Raw genomic sequence first — 12,276 nt, forward strand, 5'->3', positions numbered from 1 at the left:
GTAAATAAAACAACCTAAAACAGTTGTCTGGGATAAAAGAAAAAAAATCAACTAATCTATTAGCGTAAACAAAAAGAACTTAAAACAACTATTACAGTTTTAGTTTAGGCTTGGTTATATTCTATTAACAAATATCTTCCATGAGGCACATACTGAGTATAGAAGTATATCCTCGTGATAACCTCGACATTTTCCAAACTGACGGTACTGAATTTAATGGGGATGCAGCTGCACCACCACGGTACGACCACACGATGACGCCTGTCAACAACACTCATCCGTCACTTGATCAGATACACTTTTACAAACGCCAAAAACCCTCTCTTTGGATTGACTCAGGTGTAAGCAAGAACAATTCTTGCTTTACTTTTGCTGACATTGGAATTATGATAACAAAATGGAAATATCTACAGTATATTACAGTCCTATTTATCCTATTATATATATATCCTATATATATACAGTATATACATATATATATATATATCCTATTTATGTTTCCTTCCACCCTGCAGATCTCTCGTACACCCCCATACTAGATGTAACCCCAGACCATGATTTTCCCACCTCCAAACTTCACTGTTTTCTGAGTGAATCTCGGTTTCATGCAGGCTCCAGTAGGTCTCCTGCAATATTTGCGGCGACCCTGGTGTAATTCAATGGAAGATTCATCTGAAAAATCCACCTTTTGCCACTTTTCCAGTGTCCATCCTTTTGACAGGCTGTGGGCCTTGGCAAATGCCACACGGTTTTTAAATTGTCTGCACTCTAAGAGATCTGCAGGGTGGAAGGCAACATAAATAGTCTGAAATATCAACAAATCTTAGCTGCCTCTTACATTCCTAACCATAAAAAGGGACACATTCTGCAGCAGGATGGTGGTCCATTGCATACTTCAATCTCTACCTCAAAGTTCCTCAAGGCAAAAGAAGATCAAGATCCTCCAGGACTGGCCACCCCAGTCACCAGACATGAACATCATTGAGCATATCTGGGGTATGATGAAAGAGGAAGCATGGAAGACGACACCCTGAACTTGAACAAGAATGTTGATGAACTCTGGGAGGCATGCAAGACTGTTTTCTTTAATGTTCCTGATGACTTCATCAATAAATTGTATGAATCCTTGCCGAACCGCATGGATGCAGTCCTTCAAGCCCATGGAAGTCATACAAAATATTAAATTTGGATCTCAAAGCACCACTACTTAATTAGCTTATGTTATGTCACATATTTTTGTATTTGAAGTAAAAAAAAATTCAAATTTCGCACTACTTTCTGTAGGCGACAAAACTTTTGTCTTGCCAAAGTTTGACCTTTATGTCTTCATTAAATGATAAATCTTTTTTCAGTAAAACAAATATATTTTTGTACATTCAACATCATTTGAGAGGGTCTTAGCTTTCATATGAGCCATTTCTGAAACCAATAACTTTTTGAATAATTAAAAGTCAGGTTATTAGCAATTGTTTCTACAAAATGAATAAGCGACAAGACTTTTGTCAGGGACTGTATATGTTATTGTATATTCTGTTTTTATATAAATAAATAAAAATATCAATGCAGCCAATGAGATCATTAAAGAAATACAATGATTCAAATGCGTACACTAAAATTGTGTCAAATTAAATAATGTTAATTAATTGGCCAAATTTGTATCATTACATAAATAATCAATAGAATGTTCCATTTAAATATTTTTTGAAATTTTACTATCTATAATGAATCACTTTTACAACCTTAATAAGGAAAAAAAATAATGATTACATTTTCAACTCCATATTTGGGGGACAGTTAAATTAATACAAATAGCGGTCTCTTCAAGAAAGTCGGTGACTTCACAATGAACAACTGCTCAATGGCACTTGGGTAATTCAACAATCCTTGAATTACCCTCAGCAGCCACTTGGTGGTACTAAAGAGTTGAGAGGCAAATCCCAAACAGGTGCTTTTACTGGGCAACGACGACATTACGAATAGAAATTACGCAGCATTTTACTGGGCCGTGCACGACGTGGAAAAGACCCCCAACCCACTCCTTCCCAACCCCCGGAGGTCAGAGTTGAAGCTGGGCCGGCAGGGTGGCGACAGACATAGAAGGCTGGCCAGGGATTGAGCGTCCCTCTCACGTGAGCTCCTCTCGCTTTCGTTGCTTGCACCTGCTTCTTGCCTCTCGCTACACGATTAACCGCCTGCTAGAAAACTCCTACTACACAGCCGAAATTTTCACAACTTTTCTTATTTACTCATCTTGCACTGTCAATTTGGCTGTAGCGGTATCGTTGGTGCGGTACATCCACACCTATAATGGGTGGCATAAGTATACGCATCTTTGTTCAAACGACAGATTTTAATGGAGTGTAAGCAAAAATGTAACCACGTGACCTCATTTTTGTTTTGTTTGCACAAAGGCAGGTCACGTCATTCTGAAAAGCTATGAAATGATTCTGCTTTTTAACTTTATTTAACCCTTTATAGGGCAAGAGAATATTTCTAGTAATAATAATTTAAAAGACATCATAACCTTTCAGATTTTAGCTTACTTACTGTAGGTCACAATATATTTGATATACAAGCGTGGCCTACATGACCAAAAAATGTGATGTCCACTTATGTGGGTACTATGTCTAAATTATAAATATTTTAAAACAATATTCAAATATTAGTCATTATTATATTTTTTTAATTATTGTATCGTTTTTCATATTTACTTTTTTTTTTCATTATTAAAAACATGTTTTAAATGAATAATTACATTTATAAATTAAGAATAAAATAATCAGATTAAAATTAATATCAACAGAAACATACTACAATAACACTGTAAAGTAGATGAATTTTTTCCATAGCTTTTAACTCATTGCCTGCCATTGACAACAATAAATGTCCAATTCATTTAAACTGTCAGGACTGGCTGTGGATGCTCCGTCAATGGCTGCCAATGCGTTCAATTTGTGTCATATTCTGGGTTAACCTGGCATTTCAATAGTGGTGTGTTGACTTTTCATATAAGTCATATGTTAATCAAACACGCATAAGGTATAAAATAATAATAATGCTCATGTTTTAATTATCTTTGATTTATTGAATCCTAAATAATTTCACCAGAAATGTTTTTAAAATGTACAAATATTATTTATATAAATAAAGATTATGCTTGTTTTGTACAGTTCACCAAAAAACATCATCAACCAATTGTTTAATTACAGTAGATCAGGTTTTATGAATAAATGTGTCACAAATTTTAGAGTACTTTTGATGATGTCTTTTATAATGAGAAGCGGTATAGAAAGTTATTAGTTCATTCAGGCTGTCTGCCAACTATTTAAAAAAAAAACTTTTCCAAAATCAGTATTCCTATATTGCCGATTTATTTATTTAAATGAAAAGACCCAGTGAAACGCATGAAGACATTTTTAAAAGTTAACTACTCCTTCTATATTTCTCTACTTTTTCAATTTAAATAATAAAATTGCATTCGCTAATATATAATAACTCAATAACGGTCACACTATGTACATGATAAAGATTTTGAGGTGGACAAAAAAAAAAGTCGTTCTGCGATAAGATCTGTCAGTTTGAGGGAGGGGATCATGGAGGGGATTTGCATTTTGAGCATGAAGAGCTGCAGGTGTCAGACAGTTGAAAGACACCCTATACCCCACCCACAATCCTCATCTACATACACCGACAGTGGCGCAAATGCACTACAGTCACCATGAACACATGTAAGAAAGTTCGTTCGGGGAGATTGGTGGGCATTAAGATAAATTAAATTGTGCTGGGAAGTGCTATTTGTGCTCTGTATTAGGGCTGGGCGATATGGCCTTAAACATGTATCACGATAAATTGAGCAGATTTATCTCGATAACGATAAATGCCGATAAATTCGCCCAAGCGGACTGTTATATAATTTGAAAATCTGAATCAATGCATGAAATACAGATTAACTATTTCTTGTTGATTTATTTACCAGCATTCAATTTGATATACTGTATTTAACAATTGTACATGCAGTCTAAACATTAAGTTTATAAAAATGTATTGTAAGCAATAAGAATTCAAGTATGAACATTTATAACAGCGTGTATGACTTGAACAATGTACATTGTCAAAATCAATATGCCTGTGCAAACATGTAATTGTAACACAAATGACTTGCAGCTTGAACAGTACACTTCAAAAAGACAACTTATTGTTAATGGCTGCTGTGACATAATTATTAAATACAAGTGTTTACTTTATGGTTTAAGGGTTTTTTCCCCCCCAGTGCATTTTTTAATAAATGCACGCACAATAAAAATAGCTGGGGCCATTTCTCGGTCATTATAAGTTTTGCCGTTGGATTGTACTTTATGCTGAATGCTTTACCATCACAAAAGCTATCAGAGGAATCACACACAGACAGATACAAAATACCGCCACAAAGTAATTGCTAGATGCAGTCCGTGCCCAATCCACTCATTAAGTTCAGCCGTTTCGACAATGTTAGAGCCGCTATCCGACTCCATAACGTTCATTTGTAGCGTTAGCCGCTAGCTAGCGTTAGCCTCGCTACCAGTAGAAAGCACTGAAAGCACCATCTCCAGAAATCGTGAGAACAAAGGAGGACAGCGGGTGAAAGCCCGTCTGGATGCCACCAAGAGTCTACTAAATGTCGGTTGAAAGTTTGGTGAACCTCCCTTAAGCCACACTCCATCACGTTTTGCTTGTAGCGTTAGCTGCTAGCGTTAGCTTACCGGGCTTTTGTTTGATTGGCTTCCTGATGATCACGTGACTCCCTACGTAAGCACATTCACTGCTTTCTTAAAGGGGAATGAACATAGACGAACAACACAGAATCAAAGCGGGATGAAAAGACTATATTTTCTCGTTTTATTAATTTACCGAATTTACCGACATGGTCAAAATTACGTCGGTCATCGTTAAGAATTTCGGTGACGGTAAATTTTCGGTTTACCGCCCTGCTCTACTCTGTATCTATATTTTTGTTTATTTGTGTACATTTTGATGGCACTGTGGAAGAGTGGTTAGCATGTCCGCCTTTCAGTTCTGAGATCAAGGGTTCAAGCCTAGGCTTCATCTTTCCTGTGTGGAGTTCGCGCGTTCTCCGTGTGTTTTTTTTCCCCCTGGGTATACCTTGTGCCGGGTATGCCTTGTGTCCTACATCCTAAAAATGTATGGCAGTAGAGGTGGAAATCTTTGGGCACCTAACGATTCAATCACGATTATGATTCAGAGGCTACGATTTGATTATAAAACTATAATTGATGAGCCCCCCCCCCCCCCCCCCCCAAAGCTATTAGCTGCTTATAATGTTTCATACATTTTTACAAAATATTGTACAAAAAGCCTCTCAGGCTTAACCCCTTAATGCCGTATGTGGCGATTTGGCATCAAAGTGTTTCCGCTCAAAATGCGGCCAAAATACCATCTGCCTTTGTTCACTGCCGGTCGATTTATTGCAAACACATGCCTAGGAACCTACTTCAAGCAATAGTTTCAGTCGGGTCCGACCAGAAATGACACCACATCCTTTTCCCGGACCGCGATGTTCAAGTTGTGAGTCACGTCCAACCTCTCGTCACCTACTTGACTAATTCGTCCGATTCAAGGTAAGTTAGCTGAAATAAAAAAATATGTACCGTCTTATTGTGTACTTGTGTCGCTAACACGAGGAGATAGAGTTTCTATGCCGAGTATTTTTGAAGCGCTTTGATGATTTTGCTTTGTCGCTTTTACGCCACAGCCGGCATCAAAGGAAAAGCAAAACCCCCCTCCCCCGCCACCCCGCGAACGTAAATGCGCTGTTTGTCGGCGGTTTGCAACACTCGCACGCCTTTTGTGTATAAACTATCACTCGTTATCATCTGTAAACATTACAAAAGTAATGTGTTGCATAAAAGAGGGCATTTATAGTGATTATTTTTCTGTAGAACAAAAAAATGATCATACAATGTACTGTACTGTTCAGCTCTCTACCAACATAACCATATATGGTTTTATGGGGCGTTTAACATATAAAATTGGGATATTTTTGTCATTTTCAATGTCATTGGTGTAGTGCCCTCTTGATATCAAAATATAAATATTCATCACATTGCATGACATTCACGTGAATTTGGCTTGTCAAACTTTTATTCTTGGTTTTCTTTGTTTAAATAGATATTTGGAATATAGAGGAAGCCTTTTCTTCACTTTGACATTTGATACATATTTTGAGAAGCCCATTTTTATTGCTTATTCCTTAACAATGCTCCATCCACAACTCTTTGAAGACCAGCCTGTGGCCTCAAATCCAAGGGGCGGGTTGGGCAGGGAGGCTGACTGGAGCTGGAGCTGGAGCTGAAGCTCAGGGGGAAGGAGATTATTTGATTAGAACTCTTGTATTGGCCTCTTTCCATGTAACTCCCCCCATAAAAAACATATGCGGACAATGCATGTGTACCTTTGACACAAGTTAAAAACCTCCACTGTGTGAGAGGGCGGTACCATGGGCAGAGCAGCCAAGGTGCCTAGTATACGCACGGTAATCCCCATGACCAATCGGGAAGAACTGGAGACGCACAGTCAGTTGGGAACAGATTGATGGACATAACAAGTGTGGGGGTAGAGGAAGAAAGGAGATGAAGTTCAATACTTTGAGATTTTCTTTTTTCGTCTCAGATATGACTAGGAAAAAAAACCCAACAAATTCACTGCTTTCAATCAAAAATCATCTTGATCTTATTAAAGAAAAAGAAAAAAAATCTTATTTTTTACCTAAAAATGTCATTACGCTTGATAACACACATCACTTAAATGGTTTTTCCACGTTTCAATTGAATTTGTATTTGTGTCAAGCAATTTTTAGGTTCTAGTTAAGTTAGTGTAAATTGAAAGTCCTGATAGGATTTTGAGTTTTTTGCAGTGGTCAAAATAAATGTATGATACCTGCTGTATTGCAGCACATTAACCCTTTAACACCTAAGCCTATTTTGGCCGAATTTGCATGCATTTGATGTTGCCTTTATATTTCAAAGAAAAAAATGTTTACAATGGCCAAGTTGGGTCCCTTTTTTCAGGACACCTTGAACTTCATGTCCAAACTGTTGTTTTCTTCACTGACCAATTATAATCCACATTTTGGACCCAAAAAGACAAAAAAATCCCAAAATCTTTTTTCAAAATTTGTAATGTTGACGTCCCATTGACAACCAAACATGCTCGACCAACCGTTTTCAAGCGTAATAATATTTATTCAACTTGTTAGGATAAACATTCAATAGAAAAAAATAAGATTGAATAGTTTTATGTTTGACAATTCAACACAAACCGCAGATATGGTCATAGGCGTTTTTGGCCTTTACACATACTATGGTCAAAACAGGTTATATACACAGTGCAAAATAGTGAGAAAAAAGATTATATATATTATCTAACACACCAAGGGTTTGGAGGATATCTCTTTGTGAAGTTAGGTGTTGTACCCATCACCTTATCGAAATTATATACGTACATGCAATCAAGCTTCTTGAACACACATCTACATAAAATTGAAAAGATTATAGTGAAGAAAAAAAAAAAATAACACAGAATAAAAGTATTTTAAAAAATATTGACAAGTAGTTCAGTTCAAAATTTTCAGGCATGCGACCCAATAAAGTTTTGTTTTTTTGTTTTTTTGCGCACTCAATAAAGCTTCTTCTTGAACAGGTCACGGAGCTGCGTCACACACAATGTCACACAGCCTACTCTTTCGCCATTTGCGCGCTGCTGTCACCTCTACTCGCCGAGACGCCGACTCATCCCAGGAAAACAAGGACAAATACGGCTCATCTTCTTCCTTGAGTTAATGAAATAATGCATTAGCTTGCGCTAAATGTAGTTTTAGATTCATTCTGCACGTTTCAAAGTCGCTCGCTCAAACCAACCGGCCGTTGCTTGAGTCGCATGCCTCCCTTTCATTAGTTGGCGCCTCGCTCGGAAACTTATTAAAAATGATCACATTCGGTTCGTCCTTCTTGACATCACAACGGCTCTTGGGATATGTAGTCTTTTGTGCTGCTTTCGGTTTTGAAAAAGGACAAGAAATGATAGAAATATGGAGATAGATACACGGTCCATGCAGCATTTGAATGCATATTTATGAGTGCAATAAAACTATAAAACTCAAATGACATTATCTCCCGTTTTTCTTGGTTGATTGACTTCAAATAAAAACTGGCGTGGACATCAACTTCCGCACTTTCAAATGAGACCAACCAGCGGCACGTGGATGACGTAATTACAGCGTGACGAAGCTTCAAAGACTATATGCGTAAACGCGTCGCTGCCGACACGTTCGGTGTTAAAGGGCTAAGCAACAGTACTTGATTACTGAGCTAAAATTGATAGTTAGCGTTATTCTGATATTATTTTACACCCTCGTCACTCGACAGCGCTGTGTTTTGACAGATTAAATAAAAACTGTATGAACGACACTTTAGCCACACATCGACAGTCGTCATAATTAATAGAAACCCAACCCTCCGCAGGGCTAACATTACGTTAGCAAGGTTCAGTCAGGTTAATCATATTTATTTGCGCTACGTTAGCTTAATTTTACCTTGTGCTGAGTATAGCTCCTCCACTCTCGGAGTAAACGGGGTGCCTTCGACAGAGCTGCAGCATTGAAGACGTGCTGTAGTGTTATGCAAGCGCTGTCTTAAAGTGAATAGATGAAACGGTGTTCGCTTTAGTGTCCAGTTTGAAATGCATTTTTGATATTTTCTGCTTTTTCTTGGTGCCTTTTTCTTCACTTTCGTCGGCTTTTTCGTCCTTACCTCTATACTCGTGCATAATTAAAATCAAATATATCCGCTACCTCTGTTTTCTCCCTGTACGCATGTGACGTCAGCACGCTGTGCCGCATTAAAAGTAGTCCGGGCAATCACAGCCAATCACAACTCTGGAATAGTGTCAGTCTAAACGTTCACTTTTTGTCCGTATACCAGATGACCATGCTAAGATTAATAGATCTGTTATTTTTGTTTTGGCTGAGATGTACTGCATTAAAAAATTCAAATAAAAAGATGTATATAAAAAAAAAGAAAAAAAGTAGTCCGGGCAAAACGGCATGCTTAGAGCTGGCAAAATTAAACAATTCCTCGAGGCGGAGAAAATTCTTCGATCAGTTTGTAAAATCGAGTTACTGGAACTATTCGAGTTATCGTTTCAGCTCTACTAAGAAGATAACAAGTCCTTCAGTCTTTCTTGTGGTACAATTTAGGAGTCTTTCAGGGTTCAAAAGTTGCTCTTTACATGGCAGCTTTGTGACTCTGTGTAAGTAGATTTAAGTAACTCAATACCACTAAATTGGATATATTGCACAAAGTCAATGCTGTTTGCGGTCCATCTTCAGGGTAACAAGATCAGTCCCAACAGAAGAGAACGGTAGAATCATTGCGTTCCTTTGAGACTTGAAAACACTCAAAACGTCATTTGGTACATTTCCAGAATATGGTGAGGATATTAAAGTTATTAAAATAATTTAAAAAATACAAATTCAAAAATGGATTCTACATTATTATTGTAGCTTGCCGCAAACACAAACATACAAAGAAAAAAATAACTGGTGGATTTACTTGATAAAATCATTGTAACAATTTGCACTTACTTTTATTAAGTAAATTTTACTGCTTCCAATATTAAGTTCAGTTAACAAATTGCAAGCAATAAAATTTACTTAATAAAAGTAACTTTTTTTATTCAATCGCTGACCTTGCCATTTGGCAATCTTTATGATGTCTTGACGAGACTTGCTCTTCGATGATAAATTTTACTGCTTGCAATATTAAGTTCAGTTAACAAATTGCAAGCAGTAAAATTTACTTAATAAAAGTAACTGCACATTGTTTCAATGATTTTATCAAGTAAATCCACCAGTTATTTTTTCTGTGTAAGTAATTACATTGTTAAAAAAAAAAAGTAAATAAAAATTATGAAAGAAACAAAAAGTCTAAAAGAAATGCTTCTGAAGCAAATTACTTAAAGAAAGGAGAAAAAATACTAAAATGATAAAATCATAATAAAAATAACAATAAGAATAAAATAAATATTCGAGGTATTAATGAAACCGAGTATTTATGGGGTTTATTATTGATTTAACTCACTCAACTGAAACAAGTTCATGAACAAAAAAACAAAACAAAACAAAACACATTATTTCTCAAACAGTTAAGTAATGCATGCTATAAATCAATTGAAAAAAAATACTTGGTTGAAATGTAGAATTAATCTGAACCAAGAAGCAATAAGATAACACGCAAATAGATGTAATATTTTTAATTATTGTTAATAATTAATTTCCAATTCACTTGAGACAGTCTTTACATAATAAACCTATGTGTAGATTTCATTACTGAATAAATAAATATGACTCTCATCCTACAATAAAGTGAGTGCAATGAATCGCTAGAATAAAATGCACAACTTTTTATCTTGTTACTTATCTCAGCATGTGAGAAATAGTGAAAAAATAGCATTTCAAGCAAATCAGTCCAAAGATGGAAAAAAAAAAAAATTCAATTCTCAAGTCTTGTGCCAAATGATCATTTGCATGTCATTAGCAACAATTAGCTGCCGTATTAGCAGTTGTGGGAAGTTGTGGCCCTCCTAAGACCAGAACAAAACCTCGTTTGTTTCCCGCTGTTGTTTCCGTCCTCTTCACTTCACATCTAACTTCTTTTCACACAAACGCCTCGTATGCACGCACTTAAGTGCTTGAGAAGAATTTTGGCTATTAATGTCCTGGAGGGTTTCTATATTTGAAGCCCCCTCAAGGTGATGGGCCTATCTTGTGGCATTCTTCAGCAGGACCACTCAAGATGCACTGTGGACACTTTGGACAAAGTGAAGCAATTTCATGTGGAGTGAGTGCGTAATGGGCCACACTCGTTGAGTATATAACCTACCCTGGCACCTTTTGTGCTCGGCCGCTGCTTGTGTGCAATCTGCACCCTAAACATGACCCTTTTAGAGTGTTTCACTCACAAGTGGCAAAAAGAAAAAGTATTTCAATAAAGGAACTCAATTAAAGGGAGGGTTTTTCCTCAAAATTCCCACTTCTATCACAAAAACAACACATTGGACATTACAAGTAGTTGTATTTAACGCAATAAAATAGTAAGCAGATTTGCCACCAAGAATCCAATGAAGAAATAAAATAAAATTAACTGGGAACTACAATTAACTGCTTGAAGCTTCTTTTTTGAGGATTTTGCTTTTTTGTTGTGAAGCCAATTAAATCACCGGCCACCAGACAGTGACTGTATCGCAATTTTTTTTTTTACTCGCAAGTCCAAGCCAAAATTTGGCCCAATCCAGGTTTACAGTATATTGCAAATTTTTTTTACTCGCAGTCCAAGCCATAATTTTGCCCAGTGCTGGCTGGTATCTTGAAAAACTATAAATGCTGTTGCACAAATATGTGTATTTTTTAGGGCTGTGAAACGATTAAAATTTTTAATCAAGTTAATCACAGCTTAAAAATTAATCGTAATTAATCGCAATTCAAACCATCTCTAAAATATGCCATATTTTTCTGTAAATTATTGTTGGAATGGAAAGACACAAGACGGACATAAATATTCAACATACTGTACATAAGTAATGTATTTGTTTTAATATAACAATAAATCCACAAGATGGCATTAACATTATTAACATTCTTTCTGTTAAAAGGATCCACAGATAGAAATACTTGTAGTTCTTAAAAGATAAATGTGAGTTCAAGTTATAGTAATTTTATATTAAAACCCCTCTTAATGTTTTCATTTTAATAAAATTTGTAAAATTTTCAATCAAAACATAAACTTATAGCTCGCCATTGTTGACGTCGCCAAGCGGGACATCACATGGGCTTCCTGCCCTTCTTCCACGGTGTCTTTAACTACATAAGGTAGTGATTGAAATTAGGGCTGCAGCTATCGAATATTTTAGTAATCGAGTAATCGACTGAAAATTCTATCGATTAATCGAGTAATCGGATAAAACAAATATATTTTTAGGTGAAGAGCAATTATAGATATACATGAGAAAACAAGACATTTTATCATTTTCAGTCAATCAATGTCTTTATTTTTTATGTATATTGTTGAAAACAGCCAACAATTGCATCTCAGATGTAACTAGAATTTTAAAAAATGACTAATTCACTGCTTTCACTCAAAAAACCTTTAGATCTTATTTATATATATATATATATATATATATATATATATATATATATATATATATATATATATATATATATAT

General features: G+C 36.0%; 1 protein-coding gene across 2 annotated transcripts in view; it reads left to right on the forward strand.

The window, feature by feature from the left end:
* Window positions 1–1,963: 1,963 nt before the first annotated feature.
* The window catches only part of acsl1a (acyl-CoA synthetase long chain family member 1a), a 128,734-nt gene continuing 118,421 nt past the window's right edge, over window positions 1,964–12,276 (forward strand). For both annotated transcript variants that reach the window (XM_057842401.1, XM_057842398.1), the window contains exon 1: window positions 1,964–2,129. The gene's annotated coding sequence lies outside the window, so the exon portion shown is untranslated. The remainder of the gene's footprint in view (window positions 2,130–12,276) is intronic.

This window comes from Corythoichthys intestinalis, chromosome 8 (genome assembly GCF_030265065.1).
Source record: "Corythoichthys intestinalis isolate RoL2023-P3 chromosome 8, ASM3026506v1, whole genome shotgun sequence".
NCBI lineage: Eukaryota > Metazoa > Chordata > Actinopteri > Syngnathiformes > Syngnathidae > Corythoichthys > Corythoichthys intestinalis.